The 11,074-nt window shown below is 45.4% G+C and overlaps 1 long non-coding RNA gene across 2 annotated transcripts; it reads left to right on the forward strand.

Annotated features, from left to right (window-relative positions):
* Window positions 1–5,461: 5,461 nt before the first annotated feature.
* On the forward strand, window positions 5,462–10,526 carry LOC134340752 (uncharacterized). Of its 2 annotated transcripts, none has more exons than XR_010016631.1 (5): window positions 5,462–5,510; window positions 5,822–5,991; window positions 8,615–8,688; window positions 10,063–10,275; window positions 10,388–10,526. It is a non-coding gene; the product is annotated as an uncharacterized LOC134340752 (long non-coding RNA). The 2 variants fall into 2 exon arrangements; XR_010016630.1 differs by lacking the exon at window positions 5,462–5,510 and adding an exon at window positions 5,517–5,705.
* Window positions 10,527–11,074: the final 548 nt, after the last annotated feature.

Genomic DNA, 11,074 nt, shown 5'->3' on the forward strand with positions numbered 1-11,074 from the left:
AATTTGCTCCTCCAATTCTCGCTCCCCATTAGGTAGTCTATAATACACCCCTATAGGCATTACTACACCTTTCCCATTCCTCAATTCCACCCAAATAGCTTCCCTAGATGAGTCCTCTAATCTATCCTTCCAAAGCACTGCTGTTATATTTTCTCTGACAAGCAATGTAACACCTCCCCCTCTTGTCCCTCTGATTCTATCACACCTGAAGCAACGAAATCCTGGAGTAACATACATCAAAGTTGCTGGTGAACGCAGCAGGCCAAGCGGCATCTCTAGGAAGAGGCGCAGTCGACGTTTCAGGCCGAGACCCTTCGTCAGGACTAACTGAAGGAAGAGTGAGTAAGGGATTTGAAAGCTGGAGGGGGAGGGAGAGATGCAAAATGATAGGAGAAGACAGGAGGGGGAGGGATAGAGCCGAGAGCTGGACAGATGATAGGCAAAAGGGGATACGAGAGGATCATGGGACAGGAGGTCCGGGAAGAAAGACAAGGGGGGGGGTGACCCAGAGGATGGGCAAGAGGTATATTCAGAGGGACAGAGGGAGAAAAAGGAGAGTGAGAGAAAGAATGTGTGCATAAAAATGAGTAACAGATGGGGTACGAGGGGGAGGTGGGGACTTAGCGGAAGTTAGAGAAGTCGATGTTCATGCCATCAGGTTGGAGGCTACCCAGACGGAATATAAGGTGTTGTTCCTCCAACCTGAGTGTGGCTTCATCTTTACAGTAGAGGAGGCCGTGGATAGACATGTCAGAATGGGAATGGGATGTGGAATTAAAATGTGTGGCCACTGGGAGATCCTGCTTTCTCTGGCGGACAGAGCGTAGATGTTCAGCAGAGCGGTCTCCCAGTCTGCGTCGGGTCTCACCAATATATAAAAGGCCACATCGGGAGCACCGGACGCAGTATATCACCCCAGTCGACTCACAGGTGAAGTGATGCCTCACCTGGAAGGACTGTTTGGGGCCCTGAATGGTGGTAAGGGAGGAAGTGTAAGGGCATGTGTAGCACTTGTTCCGCTTACACAGATAAGTGCCAGGAGGGAGATCAGTGGGGAGGAATGGGGGGGACGAATGGACAAGGGAGTTGTGTAGGGAGCGATCCCTGCGGAATGCAGAGAGAGAGGGGGAGGGAAAGATGTGCTTAGTGGTGGGATCCCGTTGGAGGTGGCGGAAGTTACGGAGAATAATATGTTGGACCCGGAGGCTGGTGGGGTGGTAGGTAAGGACCAGGGGAACCCTATTCCTAGTGGGGTGGTGGGAGGATGGAGTGAGAGCAGATGTACGTGAAATGGGGGAGATGCGTTTAAGAGCAGAGTTGATAGTGGAGGAAGGGAAGCCCCTTTCTTTAAAAAATGAAGACATCTCCCTCGTCCTAAAATGAAAAGCCTCATCCTGAGAGCAGATGCGGCGGAGACGGAGGAATTGCGAGAAGGGGATGGCGTTTTTGCAAGAGACAGGGTGAGAAGAGGAATAGTCCAGATAGCTGTGAGAGTCAGTAGGCTTATAGTAGACATCAGTGGATAAGCTGTCTCCAGAGACAGAGACAGAAAGATCTAGAAAGGGGAGGGAGGTGTCGGAAATGGACCAGGTAAACTTGAGGGCAGGGTGAAAGTTGGAGGCAAAGTTAATAAAGTCAACGAGTTCTGCATGCGTGCAGGAAGCAGCGCCAATGCAGTCATCGATGTAGCGAAGGAAAAGTGGGGGACAGATACCAGAATAAGCACGGAACATAGATTGTTCCACAAACCCAACAAAAAGGCAGGCATAGCTAGGACCCATACGGGTGCCCATAGCTACACCTTTAGTTTGGAGGAAATGGGAGGAGCAAAAGGAGAAATTATTAAGAGTAAGGACTAATTCTGCTAGACGGAGCAGAGTGGTGGTAGAGGGGAACTGATTAGGTCTGGAATCCAAAAAGAAGCGTAGAGCTTTGAGACCTTCCTGATGGGGGATGGAAGTATATAAGGACTGGACATCCATGGTGAAAATAAAGCGGTGGGGGCCAGGGAACTTAAAATCATCGAAAAGTTTAAGAGCGTGAGAAGTGTGAAGCGTGAGAAATCCTGGAGTATTTAGTTGCCAATCACACCCCTCCTGCAACCATGTTTCACTAATAGCTACAACATCATATTTCCAGGTATCAATCCATGCTCTAAGCTCATCCACCTTTCTTACAATGCTCCTAGCATTAAAATAGATGCATTTAAGAAACTCTCCACCTCTTACTCTCTTTTTATCCTTAATGGAGCCACCAACTTTGTTATCTTTTTCTTCCTTCTCCCCTACATCTTCGGTCCGAGTGCTCCTGATCTCTGTCCCCGCCTATCCTCCCTCACAGACTGTCTACTATCTTTCTCTATTTATGAACTAACCTCCTCTCTCCTAGTCTCTTCAATTTGATTCCCACCCCCCAACCATTCTAGTTTAAAGTCTCCTCAGTAGCCCTCACAAACCTCCCCGCCAGGATATTGGTCTCCCTCGGATTCAAGTGGAACCCGTCCTTTTTGTACAGGTCACACCTGCACCAAAAGCGGTCCCAATGATCCAAAAACTTGAATCCCTGCCCCCTGCTCCAATCCCTCAGCCACGTAATTATCCTCCACCTCATTCTATTCCTACTCTCACTGTCACGTGGCACAGGCAGTAATCCCAAGATTACTACCTTTGCGGTCCTTCTTCTCAACTCCCTTCCTAACTCCGTATATTCTCCTTTCAGGACCTCTTCCCTTTTCCTACCTCTGTCATTGGTACCTATATGTACCACGACCTCTGGCTCCTCACCCTCCCACTTCCAGGATATCTTGGACACGATCAGAAACATCCCGGACCCTGGCACCAGGGAGGCAAACTACCATCCGGGTCTCTGGACTGCGTCCACAGAATCGCCTATCTGACCCCCTAACTATCGAGTCCCCTATTACTGCTGCCCACCTCTTCCTTTCCCTACCCTTCTGAGCTACAGGGCCAGACTCTGTGCCGGAGGCACGGCCACTGTTGCTTCCCCCAGGTAAGCTGTCCCCCCCCCAGCAGTACTCAAACAGGAGTACATATTGTCAAGGGGCACAGCTACTGGGGTACTCTCTAGTACCTGACCCTTCCCCTTCCGCCTCCTAACCGTGACCCACTTGTCTGTCTTCCGTGGCCCTGGTGTGACCACCTGCCTGTAACTCCTGTCTATCAACTGCTCACTCTCCCTGACAAGACGAAGGTCATCGAGCTGCAGCTCCAGTTCCCTAACGCGGTCCCTTAGGAGCTGCAGCTCAGCACACCTGGCACAGATGTGGACGTCCGGGAGGCTGGGAGACTCCAGGACCTCCCACATCCGACACCGAGAACAACAAGCTGCTCTCATACTCATACCTCCCCCTTTCCTTAAATAACAGGAAAAATTGAAAACCAAACCTACTTCACCTTGCCTGTTTCCACCTAAGCCCATTGAGCCAAAGCCCTTAGGCCTTCACTCTGCTCCCGGCTCACTCTGCTGCCTGCAAAATGATGCTGCCCACTGTATAAGGCTGTGTTCCTTTTAAATCTTTCACACTTCACTGCCCGACGTCACACGCCTGCGCAGTCCCGCCTCTCTTAACTCCGATGAGAAAAATGAAAAATTCAAAATGGCTTCCGCCGCACTCCCGCTCCGATTCTCAGACTTCCTTCTCCGGATTAAACCTGAATCAGGATTATTAAACCTGAACTATGACTGCATACTTTTCTGCATTGAGTTGCTGTCACATGATTGGCTGATTCAGATATTTGCATCAATAAGCAGGTATATAGGTGTAATTAATAAAGTGACTGACCCTCAATCTCAGTAACTGATTCCCATGCTCTTCTCAAATCCCCAATACCTTTTCTCTAGAAATCTATCCAATTTGGCTGTAACTAGGCCTCTAAAGTCTTCCATGATATATAATTCCACACATTCACTACCCTCTGAGAAAAGACATTTCTCCACACCTCAGTCCTAACAGTTTTATGTCTTGACCTGAGGTTCTGGGCATCTCAGTCAGGGGACACTGACAGCCAGTGTAGACACAATGCCCGATTTCCATGTCATTAGTAAATATGGGAAACATTCTCCCTGTGTCTAGCCTGCTGAGTCCTGTCAGAATGTTGAAAGCTCCCCTCTTTCCACTAACCTCCAGTGAACATGGACCTAGTTAACTCAATTTCTCCTCAAAACACAGTCCTGCCACTCTAAAAATTAGACTTGTCATCTTTTGTTATACTTCCTCTAAGATCCTTTTTTAGACCAACAGAGAAAAACTGTAAACAAGAGAAAATCTGCAGATGCTGGAAATCCGAGCAACACACACAAAGTGCTGGAGGAACTCAGCAGGCCAGGCAGCATCTATGGAAAAGAGTACAGTCGACGTTTCGGGCTGAAACCCTTTAGCAGGACTGGAGAGAAAAAGCTGAGGAGTAGATTTAAAAGGTGGGGGAGGGGAGAAAGAAATGCCAGATGCTAGGTGAAACCTTGAGGGGGAGGAATGAGGTAAAGAGCTGGGAAGCTGATTAGTGAAAGAGACAGAAGGCAACGGAAGAAAGAAAAAGGCGGGGAGGAGCACCAGAGGGATGCAATGGGCGGGCAAGGAGATAACATGAGAGAGGGAGACAAGGGGATGGGAAATTGCGAAGGAGGGGGGTTGGGGAGGCACCACTAGAAGTTTGAGAACACAATGTTCATGCCATCAGGTTGACAGCTACCCAAATGGAATACAAGGTGTTGTTCCTCCAACCTAAGTGTAGCCTCATCACGACAGCGGAGGAGGCCATGGATGGGCATATGGGAATGCGAATGGGAAGTGGAATTAAAATGGGTGGCTACTGGGAGATCCTGCTTGTTCTGGTGGATGGAGCACAGGTGCTCGGTGAAGCGGTCTCCCGGTCTAACTGTACACAATTCTCCAGGTATGGCCTCAGCAAAACCCTGGCTGAAACTTGGTTTGTATTCCCATAAGACCATAAGACATAGGAGCATAATCAGGCCATTCAGCCCACTGAGTCTCAGCTGCCATTTCATCATGGCTGATTTATTTAATCTCACTTTCCTGCTTTCTCCCTGTAACCTTTGACATCCTGACTTATCAAGAACTGATCAACCTCTGCTGCAAATATACCCAAAGACTTGGCCTCCACCGCTGTCCATGGCAATGAATTTCACAGATTCACCACCCTCTGGCTAAAGAAATTCCTTCTCATTTCTATTCTAAAGAGATGTCCTTCTATTCTGAAGCTGTGACCTCTGGTCCTAGACTCCCCCCTAGAATCCCTAACCCATGAACCATAAATTAATTCAAACAAGGCATTCTTGTTCCTGTTCTCAGAACCTTCTGCGGTGAAAGTTAACATACCATTCTGCCTTATCACTGCCAGCTCTCACCTCATGTTTGTTTTCAGTGACTCGTGTTCAAGATCACTGAGATCATTTCATATGTCAATGTTTCCCAATCCCTTTCCATTTAAATAACAATCTGCTTTTCTGCTTTTCCTCCAGGAGGAGAGAAGGTTAGAGTGGGAATTTTACATTGGAAATCATGGGCACCAAAGCCCGAGACAAGGACCAGAGGAGAGCTAAGGGCTTAGAGATTTATGGAGCTGGGCAAACTTACAGGGAGTAGACTGGCCATAGAGACATTGCAAAACTAGAATAAGAATCTAATTTACGGATGAGTTTAAGCAGCAGATTAACTGTAGCACGGGGTACGCCTGCAAATATTACCAAGTTTTAAGTTCAAAGTAAATTTGTTATCAATGTGCATATATATCATTGTGTACTAGCCTGAGATCAATTTTGTTTATTTATTTATTGTTTACAGTGCGGAACAGGCCCTTCTGGCCCCTCGAGCCGTGCCACTCACCAATCCCTTGCTGGGAGGCACCCCAAAGCCTAATCACGGGAAATTTTATAATGACCAACTGGTATGTCTTTGGATTGTGGGAGGAAACCAGAGCACCCGGAGGAAACCCACGCAATCACGGAGAGAAGGTAGAAACTCCTTACAGGCAACAGTGGGAGATGAACCCAGGCTGCCGGTACTGTAAAGTGTTGTGTTTAACCACTATGCTACTGTGCTACTTTTCTTGCCAGCACTCACAGTGGAACGAAGAAATACAACAGAATCAGTGAAAAACTACACACAAAAACAGTGTGCGAAAGAAGACAAACTATGCAAATATAAAAAAGCAACTAATTATTATAAATAAGTAAATACTGAGAACACGAGTTGTAAAGAGTCCTTGAAAGTGAGTTCATAGGTTATGGAATCAGTTCAGTGTTGTAGTGAGTGAAGTTATCCACGCTGCTTCAGGAGTCTGATGGTTGTAGGGTAATAACTGTTCATGTACCTGGTGGTGTGGGTCCTGAGGCTCCTGTACCTCCTGGCTGATGGTAGTATGGCCTGGGTGGTGGGGTCCCTGATGACGGGCACTGCTTTCTAGGTTGGATGTAGTGGGTTGTTTTCAATTCCTTCACGGAACGTGGGTGCTGCTGGCAGGACGAGCAGTTACTGCTCTTGAACTGAGCGCCTTGGTAAACCTTGTCGGGGAGCTGGAGAGTCTCCAGATCGTTGTGGACCGGCAGTGTGAGGAGATTGATGCCAGACGGTCAGGTAAACTCTCCAGTTTAACTGTGAACAATTCTGATTTATTTAATAAATTGAATTTAAATATAGTTCATACTCATGTCCATGCAATGACATTTGTACCTTTTTTTACCTTTTCCAAGGCAATCCTTAGGGATCAAGAAAGACTTCTCTCACCTTAAATCCTTCTCTCATTTATCATTCCTCATTCTGGTTACCCTCTCACCCCTTCCCTTCTCCTCATTTACCCATCACCTCCTTCTGGTACGCCTCCGCCTTCCCTTTCTTCCATGGTCCACTCTCCTCTCCTGACAGATTCCTTCATTTTACAGCCCTTTACCTCTTCCACCTATCCTTTTCATCTTTCCTCCCCCACCCATACACCTTCCCCCTCACCTGCTCTCACCCAGCACCTGCCAGCTTGTACTCCTTCCCCACACCCACACCTACTTCTTCCCTTTTCCTTTTCAGTCCTGATGAAGGGTCTCGGCCCGAAACGTCCCCTCCATAGGTCTGACCTGCTGAGTATCTCTAGCGTTTTGAGTGTGTTGTTTCAGACTCGTTTCCAGTCTGGGTTTTGTGGTTTCAGAGGTGGCTGATGAGGCCACAGACTCTCCCAGGTTGCTACAGTCACCCTTGGTGATGGAGGGCAGGTGGTCCAGGAGCTGCACAATTGTTCAGACTCACTCTGTCCACTTACCCAGGCAGAGACCCAGGGAGCTTGGTACTGACTTTGAAATAAACACTCAGATAATCAGCTCTTCACCATGCCACTTTTACAGTGTGTTACAGTGAATACACCACACAACAGGTCAGCACCTTGGAGTCCATATGGAATCTTTAATTTAATTCTAAAGATCAAGATGTCACATGTATGTTAAAGCATACAGTGAAATGCACCATTTGCATCAAATCAAATCAGCGAGGATTGTGCTGGGCAGCCCGCAAATGTCACTACACTTCCGCCACTAACATAGCATGCCTACAACTCAATAACCCTAACTGGACATCTTTACTGTGTGGGAGGAAACTGGAGCATCCGGAGAAGTACACACGGTCACAGGAAGAACGTACAAACTCTTACAGACGGCAGCGGGAATTGTACCTGGGCTGCTGGTACATTCTGACAGGCTGCATCACTGTCTGGTATGGAGAGGCTACTGCACAGGACCGAAAGAAGCTGCAGAGGGTTGTAAATCTAGTCAGTTCCATCGTGGGCACTAGTCTACAAAGTACCCAGGACATTTTCAGGGAGCGGTGTTTCAGAAAGGCAGCATCCATTATTAAGGACCTCCAGCACCCAGGACATGCCCTTTTCTCACTGTTACCATCAGGTAGGAGGTACAGAAGCCTGAAGGCACACACTCAGTGATTCAGGAACAGCTTCTTCCCCTCTGCCATCCGATTCCTAAATGGACATTGAACCCTTGGCCACTACCTCACTTTTTTTTTGATATACAGTGTTTCTGTTTTTGCATGTTTTTTTTAATCTATTCAGTATGCGTAATTGATTAACTCATTTATTTATTAATATTATTATTTTATTTATTATTATTTCTCTCTCTGCTAGATTATGTATTGCAGTGAACTGCTGCTGCTAAGGTAACATGCCGGTGATAAAAACCTGATTCCGATTCTACTGATTCTGGTGCTGTAAAGCGTTGTGCTAACCGCTATGACACGAGAATCTGCAGATGCTGGAAATCCAAAGCAACACACACAAAATGCTGGAGAAACTCAGCAGCTCAGGCAGCATCTATGGAAAAGAATGAACAGTCGACGTTTCGGGCCAAAACCCTTCATGGGGTCTGGAAAAAAGATGAGAAGTTAGAGCGAGAAGCAAGAGCAAGTGTGGTGCTAACCACTGTCTTACCATCCCGTCCACAGTACAGTTCATAATTTCAATTAGAATAGAGGAGTAATTGTATTTACTAATAAAAAGAAATATTATATAGTTTCTGAAAGAACAAAATTAGTCATATTTGCCAATAATGCATAGTTGGATTTCTTTTTAATATTTGTTATTAGCCTGACGGTTGGAGCCTGGAGGCCGAGAAGCCCTGAGGCCTGCCCTGGAGTCGGAGGACAGTCTGTGCGTGTGGGTGAGAAAGAGGAATAACGCTCGTTTTGCTGTTGTTGTTTTATTGTTTGTTGTATTCAAGGTTGTTCTGCTGAGCATTGTGGGCTTGGTATATTGGCACCGGAATGTGTGGCAACACTTGTGGGCTGTGCCCAGCACATCCTTAGGATGTGTTGGTTGTTAACATTTCACTGCATGTATCGATGCGCATGGGATAAATGAATCTGAATCAGAATCGGAATTGGAATCGTTTAGAGATATTTTTTAGATCTGACTGACAGAGAACATTAAGATTTAAATACCTCATTCCATTTGATAATATGCATATTCAACATCTGATTGGATTATCAGGCAAGTATTTCTCTTTCTGTGTTATCGCTATCATTTAGGTCCAAATGTATTCAAAGTGCCATTTACATGCAGTTAAATGTTTCGTTATTATATCCTAAGGGGCAATAACCAACTTCTGCCTTCAGCATCTTATCTAACAAAATCCATTTCTGACTGCTCTTCACTTGCCCCCACCCCCAGCAGACCACGGATTCCCAAGCACCACCCCAAAGTTCATAATTAAATTGTTCAGCAACCCTTCCATAATCAACTATTTTCAGCATGTAACAATGGAATTACTTGAATGTGAAATTACTTGCTCTATTTTTGCACAACTTATTTAATTTATTTGTTTTAATACATATATATTTCTTATTGTCATTTACATATTTTATGCATTGCGATGTACTGTTGCCACAAAAAACATATTTCATGACATACGCCAGTGATATTAAACCCAGTTCCGATTCTGATCAAGTGCAACTAATATGTCAGGAGAGCAAGAGAATTTTTCTCAGATTGGAAAGTATGGAGGGATGTCGGAGACAGGTCCTTTATACAATGGAACACCCTGCCAAGGGCAGTGGTAGAGACAGATAGATTAGGGACATTTCAGAGATTCTTTGATAGGCACAAGGATGATAGAAAAATGGAGGGCTATGTAGGAGGGAAGGGCTAGATTGATCTTTTTTTTATAAAATATCTTTATTACAAGTTCAGTGCTACAATATATACAAACCAGTGACTAACGCAATTACTACACAACAAATAGACAAATGACATTAAACTAAAATGTTTCCATCTCTGTCAATGACGTCACTAACCCCCCCGCCGAGCCCAACAGTCCCAGAACGCCCCTGTGGTAGCCATGGACAGCACGTGTTCCTTCTCAATATTTACCCAGGCACGAAGCTACATTGATCTTGCAGTATGTTAAAGGACAGCCACCACATCGTGGGTTGAAGGGTCTGTACTGTGCTGTAATATTCTATGTTCTTTGGCAGGTAAAAATTTGTTAAGTGTGTTTATTGGCCTCAGCTTGATGAGTTTATTTCTCACACATTAGGCTGAATTGGACGCACTTCCGTTTTGCTGTCCCACAGTTCTATACATAGTCATACTTTATTGATCCCGAGGGAAATACCCACTAATGTCCTTACAGGCGAGCCCTTCTCTACATTCTGTGCCTCTGCAGAAGAGCTGGAGGTCAGACGCTAAAGGGAGACAAACATGCTGACCTTGAGGGCCAGAGGGGCTTTCCATCCCACTCTCAGCTGGTGTAAGTAAAGTGACACCTATTAATATGAATGGAGCCATGGATCCTGAGTGAGAAGTTAAATACAGATGAAGGGTCTCAGCCCAAAATGTTGATTATTTATTCCTCTGCATAGATGCTGAGTTCCTGCAGTTACTGTGGTTTTGCAGCATCTGCAGAGTCGCGAGCTCTCCTCACCTACCCAGCGCGCGGCTGAGAACACATGATGTCAGCAATGTGGACTTACCGAACCGGAATAAGAAATGCCAGACAAGTGGATATCAAAAATCACATATTTTCAATAAATTACCAAGAATAAAACAAATTGGTAATTCTATATTTATTAAGGAAGAAACTAAAACATCACAAAACAATAAAAAAAAATCAGTTTAATCTATCCATACAGGGATGTTGTTCATGTGAAATGATCCCTTTGTATATTTATAATAATTAAATTCTTAGTCAATAAGGCACAAGATTAGTAAGACAAAACAAATTATTCAAAAAATTAAAATTCAAGTCATTTTGGCAAGTGTAAAGACTGCGAAGGAGCAACTTGTTACTAAACAACAGCTTCCTCACCCAACTGTATCCTCCAGAAGATGCTGTCAAGTTTTGCCTCATACAACCCTGGCACTGAATCTCTCACTGTGACTCCCTCCATAAATTCCAGTTTGCATCAATGGGCTAAATACGATGATATAAGAAGACTGGACAATTGGATCACTGAGCAATGACAACACGAATTTAACAATCATTGTGAGGAATTTCCCAGAAGAGTTGTCAAGAATGTACATTCAGGGCAAATTTTGGTTTAAATATA

Source organism: Mobula hypostoma, chromosome X2 (genome assembly GCF_963921235.1).
Source record: "Mobula hypostoma chromosome X2, sMobHyp1.1, whole genome shotgun sequence".
NCBI lineage: Eukaryota > Metazoa > Chordata > Chondrichthyes > Myliobatiformes > Myliobatidae > Mobula > Mobula hypostoma.